Here is a 14884-nt window from a genome sequence, read left to right as displayed (position 1 = left end):
TGGCAATATAGTGTATATAGAGATTAAATTAAGATTGAATTAATAATAACACCTTCAGAGGGTGGCAGTGAGTAATATTTGTTTATTTGAGCTTCAGCTGTGTCATCAGTCCGCAACTACTAAGTGCTAAAAGCTAGGAAGCAAGATATTTTTACATTTACATTTAGGCAGTGTTCCTACAGCGTGGAAGGCAGAGGTGTTACCCACTACACTATATCAACAGATATTCAATCAGCCAGTTTGGCCAGGCTTGTACTTTAATAGTTGCATAAAATAAAAGTTGATTTAAGTGGTAAGCGTTAGTTAAGTCGATTAAACCTACTAAAATTTCATGACCGTGACAGGCTTTAAGTGTTGGTTACAAGTGCTGTATTATGTGCTCTGAGTGCTGTATTAGGGATTGGATTAAAACAGGCTTGCGTCTGTATGAGATGTCAGACAGTAATGCGTTTGTGAGGGAGTAGTTTTAATGTTGTCATTACTAGAAGATGAATTGATGATCCGACGCATAGATTCACTCTCCCTCTCAACCCCCCCTCTAAACTCACACACACACACACACACACACACACACACACACACACACACACACACACACACACACACACAAACACGAAAAATGAATGAGTCTAAGAGTGTCATTTCCCTCCAGACTTGAGTAAGAAGGAGCTGTTTACATTAAAGTCATCATTCATACACTGACATCCAATCTCTGGCCTTCAACACACACAAACACACACACACACACACACTGTCCTATGCAAGGTTTTGGGTGCCTCTAGTCAAGTGACATGATTTGTTGATTTTCTAAGTGATATAAAGAAACACATCCTCAACACAGAACACACTTCTGCACATTTTAATACACAGTTACTGTCCGTTCGTTTTTGATGGAACACACAATGCTGCTAATAAAAATCGAGATTTCAATACATCATGCTGAACCATTTGAAAAACATATGTTTGAAAAGAAGCTCATTCTACAGCAATATACAAAGAAGCTGCTGGTGTTCTCAGAACAATGAACTGACCGCCACAGAGACCTTAACATCACTGAATCTACTGCCGAGGTTTCTGTGCAAGTTTCTGTAAAACACTGTATGTTTTATGCTTTTTTCCTGAAGCTGAAATTAAATCAATGAAATGAAGAGTGACCTCTGACTTTCGCATAGTCCTGTAGGTATTCCTAATTTTCGATTACGTCATCAAGAAGACCACGTCACCACTTTGGAAAGCAAGCCATGTCTGACTGTGCTCTGATAGAGCTCGTCTTATCTTTACTGCTTTTACAACCCAGCAAGTAGATAAAGACCAAACAAAACAGACTAGAATGACCACTAAATGGAGAAGACATCTAGACGCTTTAGATGCGTCTCCAGAAAACTCCATGAGAAGAAGATCTGTTAGACTGGTGGACTGGATATATTATATATTGGTGGACTGGGTATAGCCTGCACATCCCCGGAGTTCAGAACATTTCAGTGTGTGAAATTTGATAAAAACTAATGAAAGTGGCTACTAAAGCTCTTAAATCATAAACATATACATGTATCAGGCTCAAGTCAGCTTCATATTCACCAGCTTCTCATTTGAATTTTCAGTTCACTTTAAATGGTGCTGCAGTTACACCGAGGTGCCTTAAACGTAGAATGAATTTCAAAAGTTTGTGAATACAAGCCCAACATCAGCTTACCTCAATAAATGTATCAATTCACCTCAATAAATGATCATTAATCAAAAATTACTTCAAACTCCTGCTTGGAGATGTTTAACTATTACTGAGCAGTTAATATGCCGGACAGTGAAGCTATAATCAGAGCTGTTGAACGCGCCTCACTGGCTGAGCTAACTCTGCGTCTCAAACCACACACCTCTGTACTTCGCCTACTACACTAATTAGTGCACTTCTAATGGTATATGTGCTATACATGTGCACACTATGTAGTGTGCTAGTATGCGGATTGGAACATGAAAATGATAACGCAGCGGGGAATCTCAGCCGTTTAGATTATAGCTTTCTTTGTTCATCACTACAACCACAAATCAAATGAAATCAAGTCAGTACACTCAAATACACTGTGCATTAAAAACGTGTTCTGCTGCCTTTGCTAGATCAGTTACGGCACAGTCATTACACACAAAAAAGGAATAAAAAAGGGATAAAAAAGGAATGGAAAAAAGCTGAATTGATGCACCCTCATTGAAAAAGCCTGCAAGTGTGAACACAATCTATCACTTTTGAAATATTACTCATACTTACCTAGAGCTGATGAGTCTCAGAGATTTGTGGACTGATTAATTGTGCCCATCAGTGCATTAACAGGTCCACCCCATCATAATGGAGCTCAGATGGAGCTCATTAATGGATTACTCCTCTGGGCCGGCTAGCCTATAAGCATAGCAGCACTGAGATCATCACAGCATAGCAGAGAGAGCGTAATTTGAGTGCTCAATTAAGATTAAGAAGAACTTCTGGCCTCAATACATTATACTTAGGTCATATGACTCCGTTCATGAAAGTTCCTGATATGACACAGGGCTGTAAATAAAGTAAGTGTTAAGTAAGCTGTAAGCTTGCGCTGCTCTGTTGCTCTTAACGTCACTGTGCCTGCCTGTTCCCTTCTCAGTCCAGCTACAGTAGAACCTAGATGACGGGGATAAGATGCCAGATTGAGATTGGGCTGGTTTGAAGCTGTGCTGGCCTGACATTTGAAAATACCCATTTGCTGATGAAGTTCCTAGGGAAAAAAAAAAAGGAAAAAAAAGAGGCATGGCCTCATCCACCATCTGCCACAACACGTAAAAGCTTTAAAAACATTCAGTCAGGAATTAAAGGGTATATTTGTCTAGGCAATCTCTGCTTGTTGCTATGCTACACACACCACGGCACACAAAGCACACCAACACGGCCGGGTGCATAAACGCTCCATCAAATACACACACATGCACACGTCTGACAGACCCTATAGACACACTGTTGGACAAGTGGCAAATCCTTTCCTGAAATCCTCATTAAAATGCAAAATTGTCACCTCTGTTTCTTCCACTCTCTTACGCGTGTACAAGTTAGTATGTATGTGCGCGTGGGCACGGCTTTGAAACCGAATCCTCGGTTGGAAATGAAAAAAAGAAGAAAAAAAAAACAGCAAGAGCAAAGACAGGGTTTGAGAAGTCTGCAGAGATAAACACACAACATGTTCTTTCTGTCACAACCTCGTGTGCTCATACACACACTCGCACACTGACCCTCATTAAGCTGGCTGCCCTCCGTCTACTCTGCAGGCTGCAGCATTCATGTACTAAATCGAGGGGTCTCATACTCAATTTACCTTCAGGCCGCAAACCAGGTCTTCTCCAAGGGGGACAGTTGAAAAAAGAAAAAAAAAAAAGTGTCCTACATATTTTATCTAATGTTTACTTCACATAAAACGTGAAAAAGCATGCATTTTAACTATGCACTATACACTCACGCACTTTATTAGCAACACCAGTACACCTACTCATTCATGCAGTTACCTAAATTGGCCAATCATGTGGTAGCAGTGCAGTGCAGTGCCAGAAATTACGAAGACACCAGCAGCTTTAGATAATGTTCACATCAACAATCAGAATGGGGAGAAAATGTGACCGTGGTATGGTTGTTGGTGCCAGACAGGCTGGTTTGAGTATTTCTATAACTGCTGATCTCCTGGGATTTTCACACGCAACAGTCTATGGTGTATGGTCTCCATACACTAACAGTGTATGGAGACCCTAAAAAAAAAAAAGTTAGTGACATTGCGTTTCCTCACAAAAAAATACATGTACCCTCACTAACTAAATAAATAAATAAACAAATAAATACATTTTCCTCACAAATGTTTTGCATTATGATGCAAATGGTTTGCATTCGCTGTGCTTTGCTGAAGCTCAGACATGGAGCAGCTCATTGAATTTTATGTTGATCTTGGATTGAAATATAAAGACATACTGTTGCTTCTCAAAATCAAACATGATTTTGCTATTAGTGAGCAGAAACTGAGATCCTCGTACAGTAAAAGCTACATTTACAGACACTGCAGAGAACAATTGCTGAATATACTCAGCACAGACTGGCGAAACTGGGAAAACAGCTTTTAATGTTAGCTATGCTAAAAACAAAGCTCTAATGTAGGCAGTGTCATCAGGCACCTCTGGCCCTAGGTTTGCTTGCTGTCTGACGATCATATATTTTGTGAGGGAACACTTTTTTTTGCGAGGGAATGCAAAACATTTGCGTGGGGAATGCAATGTCATTAACTTTTTTTTTTAACCACGGCCCCTTAGGGGGTCGATACTACGTGATTTACTCAGAATGGTACAACAAGAACAAAACATCCAGTGAGCGGCAGTTCTGTGTATGAAAACACCTTGATGATGAGGCAGGCCAACTGGGAATGACCAGACTGTTATTTTGTGGACTCCATATCACGAAATATTGAAGTTGTTTTGAGAGCGGAAGGAGGCCCTACCTAGTAGTGCTTCAATCCGCTTTCCCCAAGTGGATGAATGTGATGATTGTGTGTTAACAGAGGATGTAAAAGAGAACTCAATCAAAGCATGGTCATCATATGCTCGTCATCATATCTTTAGATTAGGTCAGATTAAGTGACCCTTATTACTCCCACAATGGGGAATTTTCACCTCTGAAATCTAAACCATCCGTGCAGTGACGCACCACATACACACTAGTGAACACACACACTAGGGGGCAGTGAGCACACGTGCCCGGAGCTGTGGGCAGCCCTATCTGCAGCGCCCGGGGAGCAGTTGGGGGTTAGGTGTCTCGCTCAAGGGCACTTCAGTCATGTACTGTCGGCTCTGGGGATCAAACCGGCGACCTTCCGTTCACAAGGCTTGTTCCCTAACCTCCAGCCCACGACTGCCACAAAAACAAGTCAGTGGCCTGTACAGGGCTTTATCAGTATAATACTGATTTTCGATCTAAGACCTAAACATTGACCTGGATCTTCTTTTTGAGCCCGTACATAAAGCCATATGACATGGTCCGAAAAATCTGACCCAATGCCACTAATTCTTTAATTACTATTTTAAGCTTTGCAGGGTGACTTGCAGCAATGCACACATTTTAGCATAGTTTTTCTGACGTACACAGAACTGCATTAACACATCTTAATGTTTATTAACAATTATTCTGTCACCTCAGACCACAAATATACTAATTATCATTAATAGTAATATAAATACATACTAGGCACGTTTGATAAATATTTTAGTGTTCCATTAAATCAGGTAAATTATATGGTAATTGCATTACTACAAACATTAAAGCTATTGCAGGTCACGTTTGGTCAGAGCAGTAAACTCTGCACTCTCAGTTGATTTGTTTGGTAGTTTATTTATTTTTATTTCTTAATTCTTAAACGCTCTGTCTTCTGCTGTCATGAATGAATCCACAAGGCACATTTAACTCTCAGTCTAGTCTGACAACTAGAACAGCTAAGTTAGTTCTAGCTAATTTACAGTTATGCCCACTCATTGTGCAGCATTCGTGCTGCATCCGGCTCTATTTTTGCTTTTAACACCATAATCAACAGCCTAAGCTGATTTTATAGAGCTTATGTTAGCTAACCAACCACAGTGTCTGGTGGATGAAGCAAAAGTACCCATCAGATGTACATGAAGAGTTTTCATTCAAAAATGTTATACATCTATTTGGAACCACATTAGATATAAAAAAGTTTACAAAGACAACATTCTCTAATAAAGGTGGTATTAATCGTAATATAGTACTGATATTTCTTGTGTGTAAAGTGGTCTATAATGTGTTCGGGATGTTTAATGGCAGAAAAAAACAAATATAAAAAAATAAACAAATTAATAAAGTAAATCTATAAATTGCAAATATGTGCAATAATTGCAAATATACAATTTGATCACACCACATCCAAATAATCACCATCCTGGGGCTGATTTTATGCTCTCTCTTAAGTTACGACCTGCACCTGCACTGAAATTCTAGGCTCAACAGGAAGCAAATCTCCCATAATCCTCTCATGCGGAGGGAGGGGACTACATGGGGTGTTCCGACAATATTTTCAATGAAGCAGTCACGAGACATTGTGCAATTAATGAAAATGAACAGCGAGATCGAGAGGAGGACGTGGGGAAAATCATAGGCAAGCGAGCATGAATGAAGCGCACAAAGGAAATAATACAAAGACGCACTGCAGCCGAACAGCTGAAACCACTCTAAAGCCATTTTTACACACCCACCGTTTCAGGCCATAGGTCAGCGCGTGATATTTAAAAGAATGCTGACGATGCCACAGGAGCACATGCCTCATGGTTAAATAACCAAAAAACTGACATCATAAGTAGGGCCTGAATGCTTTTGCAAACCACTGTATGTAATTTATCCTGTCTTTAATAACAGCTGGCGCTTTCCTTTGAGCGTGTTTGGCTGTCGAATGATGTTGCGTGACCGGCAGTTCGACAGCGGCAGGTCTCAGAGGAAGCCTGTGCTAGCCTTTGCCCTCCTAGTGCTGGTGGTGTCGTGATTGGAGGAGTCCTAACTAATGAGTAGAACTGGAATCGACTTAACTGGGGAGAAAATTAAGGAAAAAAAAATCCACCCCAAAAAATCTAATTTGGGCCACTTTTACCTGCTGTGTAAACGTAGCCATAAACACAGAGCTGGACGTTTTGAGTCTGTGCAAGTAACAGTAATATGGAAAGATGAGGTGCAAAAGACTTACTTAGATACTTACTTGTTTAAAACAGAAAGAATTGTAGGGGCAGTCCAAAGTCAGTATTATACTGATAAAGCTCCATACGGGCCACCGACTTGTTTTTGGGGCAGTCGTGGGCTGGAGGTTAGGGAACCAGCCTTGTGACCAGAAGGTTGCTGGTTCGATCCCCTGAGCCAACAGCATGTGACTGAAGTGCCCTTGAGCAAAGCACCTAAGCCCCAACTGATCCTCAGATGGCCATGGATAGGGCTGCCCACTCTGCGCAAGTGTGCTCACTGCCCCCTAGTGTGTGTGCATTCACTAATGTTTATGTGGTATTTCACTGCATGAATGAGTCAAAATACGGAGGTGATATTTCCCCATTGTGGGACCAATAAGGGTCACGTAACTTGACCTGATGCCTCTGACTTTTTACAGGGCGACTTGCAGCAGCGCATGCTTTGCAGTCTTTTCTGACTTAGTAATGCAACTTCTTTCGATTTTAACAAAAAAATCTCACATAGGGCAGCTTTAAGGTACACAACTGGACAGTAAGGACATGTACCTCTGAGGGTACAGTATCTTTTTTATGGATCATTTGAAGCCAGCATGTGTTTATGTATGTGTGTGGTTGCTGTCACATGTGTCAGAACCATTGCAGAGGCATGACAGAATGTGTGCACTACATAATAACATAACTGGATCATAGCTCGGCCAGTGAGACCACAACAGCACTTGCGCAAAGTATGTGTGTAATTTCAGTTCACTAAAACCACAGCTGCTGATCTGATATGGGCCTCAGCTGCACTTGCGATGTAATATCCATGTTGTTTGCACAATAGGGGGTGGCAGAGGACAACAATGTGTAACAGAGCATGTTTGTGAGTGTTTTAATGTGTGTAAACAGAGGTGTATGCAGCAGCATGAAAGGTGCTGTAAGAATTTTCACCCCTGTGCAAAACAATCCCCTCTCTTGTGCAAAAAAAGAGGAAGCATGTTATATTAGCAGCACACGCCATTGTCTGTGTGCTTGTACTGAAAATGAAACACTTAGTGGTCTCTGGAAGTGCGCATACGTGTGCATTTGGGCTTCAGTTTGTGTGAGAGAGTAAATGAGGCATGTGCTTTCAAACAACAGCTCTCAAACAACCGTCGACTGTCAATGTCGACAGGTACATTTCATTAACGCACGATTTGAGAATGAAACTGAATGGAGTTGAAGTGGGAGCCATTCGGTGAGTCACACTTAATCACCTTCTCATTCGCTCACGCTCTCTTTACAGAAAGGGAAGTGCTCTTTTGCAGTCCTGATCCACTCTCTAAGCAACCTCTGACAAATTACACAAACGGCATCAGCTTATCACTGTCTCGCTGTGAGACATGAAGTAAAAAGAGAAAAGGTTAGTAAAACAAGTCCATCTGGATGAGGGCGGCCTCAGACAGGACTTCAAACATTCAAAACATTCAAAAAATTTATTTTCAGACCTCTTTAAATAACACACAGGCCGTTTAAGGCTATTTTATGATCAGCAGCTAAGAATTCAGACAGTTTTTCTTGTTTTTTTTTTACTTTTTTTTATACCCACTGTCGAGAGTTCATAAATGTAAAAGCAAGCATCATTAAAATGCAAGCATTCTGAATTTAATAGTCAGATTTGACTTATTAAATTTACCACCAAATCTTCCAACTGCACTACAAGTCATTTACAATTTAACTTCTTGTTACAGTAAGTCTAAAATAAACATGTTTATACAAATCCTGATTCTATAATAGTTTGTAAAGTATGTGAAAAGTGAAATGCAAATAAAAACAGAAAGCAGTGCTTCGTAAATTTGTAAATCCACTTTGACCAAAAATACCACAAGATATTTACTGTTTTATATCTACTGTTATACCTTTGTCACTGCATCCCCAAATGCAAGTTAAGACTGTACTACACACAGCCATATGTCAACAATGATATAATGAACACTGATATTCTCTGGCCTTTAGCTTGCCTGAAAGGGGCTGATGAACAGTGGAAGACTTGTATTGTAGTCTCAAGGCCCAAAGAAGGAAAGGAAGAATCCAGACTGTTACCAGTGTAAAGTTCAACAGTCATGGTATTGGGTGTAACTTGCACATCTGTGAAAGCACCATTACTATACAGAGAACCATCTACACCTTGGTAAATGTTTTGTTTTGGAACATCAAATTTTGAATGAGCATATATTTCAAAACAAAACAAAACCCCAATAAAGTATGTATATATATATATATATAACCTTAATATCACCATATACGTAAGTTACTTTAATCATAAAGTAAAACATTACATGTTGTGTTTTTGTCTTGTTTTCAATTTAATACAGGTTAAAGAAAATTTAACAATCACTGTTTCATGTTATTATTAACATTTCAGGTCAGTGCCCAAATCCAAACGAGCAGTTTAAAAATAATTAAAAAAAAAAGAATCAACACAAATTTAACAGGCCTGCAGCATTTCAGCAGTAGGCTAATGCTACTACCACTCAATGTATGCTTAATACTATATCACATTTTACATTCATTTGTATGCATAAAATTTAATGGCCATTCGATTCATGTTTGTACATTTACTTTTAATGTAATGTTCTAATGTGCAAATTTGATTACCTTATTTAATGCATCAAAATAACTGTGATAAACAGTACAACACATATGAAGATCCAAAGCTTCAAAGGTTTTAAGGACAACGGAACTGAGTGCTAGAAAGTTAATGGACTCTCCACTGCACTGGCTGAGCTTTTATGAACAGTATCAACATAGTGTGACAACAGACAGGGAGACGAGTTTGCTGCAGGGAAGAGCGAATTTCAATGAACAAACTAGTGTATTCATTTTTAAAGTACATGTTACATTTTCCAGTGTGCATGTGTGTGTGGATGCTACAGGCTGCAAGCCTATCATGCGCGGCTGGCAATCCAAGTCTTTCATAACACAGTCAATTTAACATTACATCTAAAGTGCCAAAGGCATACATTCACACAGTTCCAGGAACTCTTAGAAATACTACGAAGGGGCTGTCGGACCTCTGTGGGTGTTTCGGATGAAGTGTTAATGAAGTGTGCGCGGGGAGCACTGGAGGGCACTTATGACATTTTAGTGTTTCTGTGGTTGAGCTTCTGAGGGAAAGTCTAAACAGTTTCGCAGTTCATTCAGCTGAACCCCAGCCAATCTGCTGCTACATTTAGGCCTACCACTTAATCAAGGCCAAATGCTGCAGCAAAGAGCCAGAGCCAGACTGCCAGACAGCGAGGGGGAGAGCCCTTACACCAATGCACTGACTCTGCATGACCTTCTATTCAAAGAAGTGGACAGTTCTATAAAGTAAAGTGTTTTCACAGCAAAATAGCTCTTTTCTGTCAGTGCAGTGGTTCGTCTAACTGCATGTTTGTAATACATTTCCACAGCAGAAGAGTTGTCTGTTTCGAACGTCACCCTAGAGAGAACAGTGATGAGGCTTTGTGTTTTGCTATACTGTTATACTGAAGTTGCCCCTTCAATATTTTTGATATACCAGAGATATAATGAGATATAATGAGATACTGATGATGTAACATGCAAGTGACTTCCAATAACAGAAGCCGAATTGGTGGCATTAACTCGGTTATCTAACATCAGGCAGACCATTCAGTGAACTGTGTGGACTGCTCTCATGGTCATACATGAGCTGATACTGCATTCGGCTTATTAATTCAATGTTAACAGTAGTGACACCGCCAAACGACGTAGTGAATAAAAACCATTATCCTAGTTTGATTAACTAGTTAGCTTCTGGTCACCTGTGGTCACATTCAACACAACAGTTTCAAGTCACTTGACAGATGAATAGGACATTTAATCAGAACCAAATGCATGAATATTTTAGCTCACTTTATTTGGGTAACAACACAGGATCTTTGACTAATAACATGAAAATTAAACTGCCAAAGTACAATTCTATAAGCATGCTTAAGCAACCTTTATTTTTCATCAAATGAAAATTGTAAATGACACAAGGACGATTTTTACTGGCAAAGTGTAACTGACAAATAGACTATTAGGCTAGTAAAGTGGGTCCATTAAACTTACCAAATGCTGCCCAACAAGACAGAAAACGCACTGCCTTGCAAAAGAGGCCTTCAAGATATTTAATTTGTCTCCTTGTAATTCTGCCATCACCAAAAATGCTATGGATTTTAGCAGTCTTGTCATGAACTTGAGAATTAAGTGTCCAATTGAGCTCCATTTTAGCCGATATTGTCTTCAAAACTGCTACTACAAAGCTAAATTCAGCTTCTTATTCAAATTTTCTTATTCGACCTTAAAAAAAAAAGAAAATCTGTGCAAATGTGTCTGTGACCGCATTACTGATACCAACTCAGGAGATATTTCCACACAAAATATCTGATGGAAGGCATATAAATCAGAGGGACATAGGGAAAGTCTGTGATACTTTAATGTTTTCAAGCTGCAAACACCTGCTCACTGAGTGGGGGTGCATCTGGATGAACTGAGCCTACAATGCTGACGTGAGATATGCACACACTAGCCTCACAAACACATTTATTCAGCAGCCACACACACAACCAGATGCTCAAACAGCGACAGGGACTTGCTCTGCTTTACAGGTTAAAAATAAAGATTAAATCCCTGTAAGATTAGCAGCTTCTCAAAAGCTGTTCTGACCCCAAATTCAAAAGCATTGCTTTATTCTTCGCTTGGCTGCCATTCAAACAAACAGATCACTGGCGGCGAGAGGTGACAGAAACAATTTACCTGAACTTTCCTTTTCCAAGTAGATGTAAGCATATTAGTGGGCCATTAAGAGGGTTAAGCGGTCGTAACAGCTTGTAATGGTGTAGGACAAAAACTGATGACGGATAGTGTTAAAAACAGCTCAATTGCGTATACCCACCAAATCAAGTGAGTTAATTACACAAAGATTAATAACTGTATTAGAGCACACACAAATGTATATTATGACAAAGCAATTCAACAGCAGTCAGGCATGCATGTGCTTTCCACAGCTCAATATTAAGCCTTAACAGCCTTTAGTGTGCCACTGTTTATCAACGAAACATTTGCTGCCGCCACTATCAAGGTCATGACACTAGAAAATCAGCAGCTTGCCATTTCTGAACACAGTTAGTTACATATTTTATCAAAACAAACAAAAGCGAGTCTGCCTGGTTAAGCTACCTGGCTATTAATAGGCTAAAGTACATCGGTTTATCACAGTAGGACACAGCCACGAAAGGACCTTCGCAGCAGTTGCTCTGCCATTAAAACAAATAGGATTTCCTTTTTGTTGTCGCTGCTGTTGCTGTTTTTGTTGTTGTTATTAGTCCTGCTCAACATATTAAATTGACTGCAAGGCTAGGTTCTGAAGGATCTAGGGAAATGATGTAATTGCGATTTTTCTGACCAATATTCCGACTGCGATTATTTTCTATAAACTAAGCTCCAGGTCTCCATTTTCACTCAATAAGACCAGCATACCCGTTGTTTCCGTCTTAAGGCTTGAATGTCGAGCGTAGCCTGCCAGACTACCCGTGAGCTGCGATTGCGATGTCACAGGTCAGAAATGTTTGACTGCTTTTGATTGGTCTCACTCATCTACTAGCAGCTCAAAAGCTCCGTCTGATTAGGTTAAAATTCCCCACTTAAAAGTTCAGATAAGGCCGAAGGGAATTTTGCAGCTCTGGCTAATTGAATATTGAACTCATACAGCTTGCAAAAATTACACATTTTCAGCCTTATGCAAGACCTAACTGGCAATGCAAAAGCGTCCTCTCATTTTCGCAGCAACATGTAGTTTAGCAAGTCAATGCAACTTCAGCTTCCTCAGCTGTAGACTACAGGTGGAGGTACACTAAACCTAGTCATGAAAAGCTATCAGATAAACCTGACAAAGACTGCTACAGCCCTTTAATAAGACATCAAACTGCTCTAAGAGAACTCTCAGTTTATATTTGAGAGTTCAGTCCATGTTGTGAAGACAGATTGAGGGAGCGATGGAGGGGAACTCCCCGAACCCCCCCACCAGAGTAGGATTGAGGTAGGACTAAGGAAGGGAGGAGATGGGGTGGCGGTAGGGATTGCGAACCTTTAGTCATGGGAACGGAAGGTGAGGAAGAGAATTTACAGGGCGTGAGACTGGACGTAGGATGGTTACAGGCATATTACTCCCCCCAAACTTCAGTTATAATATAATTACATTAATCAGCTCTGTGCAAAAGCATATGACACTCTTAAAAATAAAGATTTCTAAACGGTTCTTGGCTTGGATGTATGCTTTTAAGGAAAACAAAAATTAATTGGTATCCTTACTTTTAGCCTTTACATTATGTGGAGCTTCTTTCAAAGTTCTACACGACTGCAAATCTCATTCATAACAGTGATACTTGAAAATAAGCATCCACTGAAAGGTTATTTGGGGAACTGAAAGTGGACTTTTTGGTACCTTTACTTTGGAGAGTACATCATAGCTCTCATGCAAATTAAGAGTTTTACTTTTCTGCATTATTTAAAAACTCGTTACCCTTTACACTGTGGTAAAATTTCATGATCAGACCAGCAGAAATAATTCAAAATTTACTTGGAAGAAATGTTATATTAGCTTTCATTAGGTTAAGAATACTTTTTCCTTCTGCTGTAAAGGTTTTTGGACCTATATTTAGGAGGTTATCTGTCTGTCTGTCTGTCGATCTATCTATAATTATTTAACCAAATAAAATGTCATTGTAATCCAAAGTGAGGGAACTGCACTGGCATTAAGAGAAACACTAGTACAACACATTCATTACCAACTTTTGAAAGTCTGCACATCTCCCTGACCTTAACTCTGCAACGTTTATGTGAAACCAGGCCCTGATTAGGAATGAAGACAATAATTGAGATAAATAAACGAGATTAATAAAAAGAGCTATAAGAACTTATGATATAGGGAGCGTTCTGAAGGCTTGTGAGAATGCTAATGCATACAAATGCACACGCATACAGAAAACAAATCTAGTGCAACAATCACGATTTATCTCCATACACGCATCCTGCACATGCAACACATTGTAGAGATAATAGCTCTGTTGCCATGGCAGCAATTAGATACCAGTTAAAGTCTTGGCACGATAAAGCTGAAACTGAACATTGAATATACAGCCCATCAGTTCCATTAAAAACATCAGCCACCAACCAACCATCACGCATTACGGGAAAAGACAAGCAAGAAAGAAGAAACATCTACTGTTTAAGCACATTAACAGAATTCACACACACTATTTTCCCCAATTGTATTAGATTCTGTGTAGAGACATGACTGAGTATTAGCTACGGCAGAAATCTGACAACCCAGGAAAACGGTAATCATCTGCGGTTAGAAGATATAAATTGTATTACAGTTTTGTCAGTAATGAGTTTTGTGACAGACATGATTTTAATACAGAATGAACAGACCGTTTTCCAGAAATATGACCTGTCAGGGTGAGTGAACCTGTGATTTTTCAGGCTGGTCAGCCCCAAATGCTTCTTCCCTATGTAATAAAAGGTTAACAGCTAATAAAAGAGCTTCCAGTTCTTGATCTTGAAACCTACATTTATTTTGGTAATATTTTCTTTGGAGTGGCCCTTTGTAGATGATTAATGAATGCTTAACAGATTATTAGTAACACATCAACAACATATCAGTAGCAGTAGTGCAGCACCTGAATACACTGACGTAAATATCTTGTAGCTGTTCTGTTGATATGTTACTTACATTTAGTAGATGTGTTGTTAATCTGTTACTTCCATTACCCAGAACCTAACCTTACCAACCTTACCCAACACCTAACACTCACCCTGGGTCTAATCCCAACCCTAACCTTAAACTTCAACCAAAAACCTAATCCTAACCCTCACGCTGGCCCTAATCCTAACCCTAACCTTAACTTCAACCCAAAACCTAATCCTAACCTTCACCCTGGGCCTAATCCTAACCCTAACCTTAAACCTCAACCCAAAACCTAATCCTAACCCTCAACCTGGGCCTAATCCTAACCCTAACCTTAAACTTCAACCCAAAACCTAATCCTAACCCTCACGCTGGCCCTAATCCTAATCCTAACCTTAACTTCAACCCAAAACCTAATCCTAACCCTCACGTTGGCCCTAATCCTAACCCTAACCTTAACTT

At 39.8% G+C, this 14884-nt stretch overlaps 2 protein-coding genes across 2 annotated transcripts in view; both read right to left on the bottom strand.

Moving 5' to 3' along the window:
* The window catches only part of cax1 (cation/H+ exchanger protein 1), a 1125587-nt gene that overhangs the window by 990452 nt on the left and 120251 nt on the right, over nucleotides 1–14884 (bottom strand). The window lies entirely within an intron of this gene.
* Nucleotides 1–14884, bottom strand: part of camk1da (calcium/calmodulin-dependent protein kinase 1Da) — a 117464-nt gene that overhangs the window by 58951 nt on the left and 43629 nt on the right. The gene's annotated exons all lie outside the window — the stretch shown is intronic.

Source organism: Pygocentrus nattereri, chromosome 1, assembly GCF_015220715.1.
Source record: "Pygocentrus nattereri isolate fPygNat1 chromosome 1, fPygNat1.pri, whole genome shotgun sequence".
In the NCBI taxonomy this organism is placed as follows: Eukaryota; Metazoa; Chordata; class Actinopteri; order Characiformes; family Serrasalmidae; genus Pygocentrus; species Pygocentrus nattereri.
The sequence above is the reverse complement of the archived record's forward strand: the minus strand, read 5'-3'. Positions and strand labels throughout refer to the sequence as shown.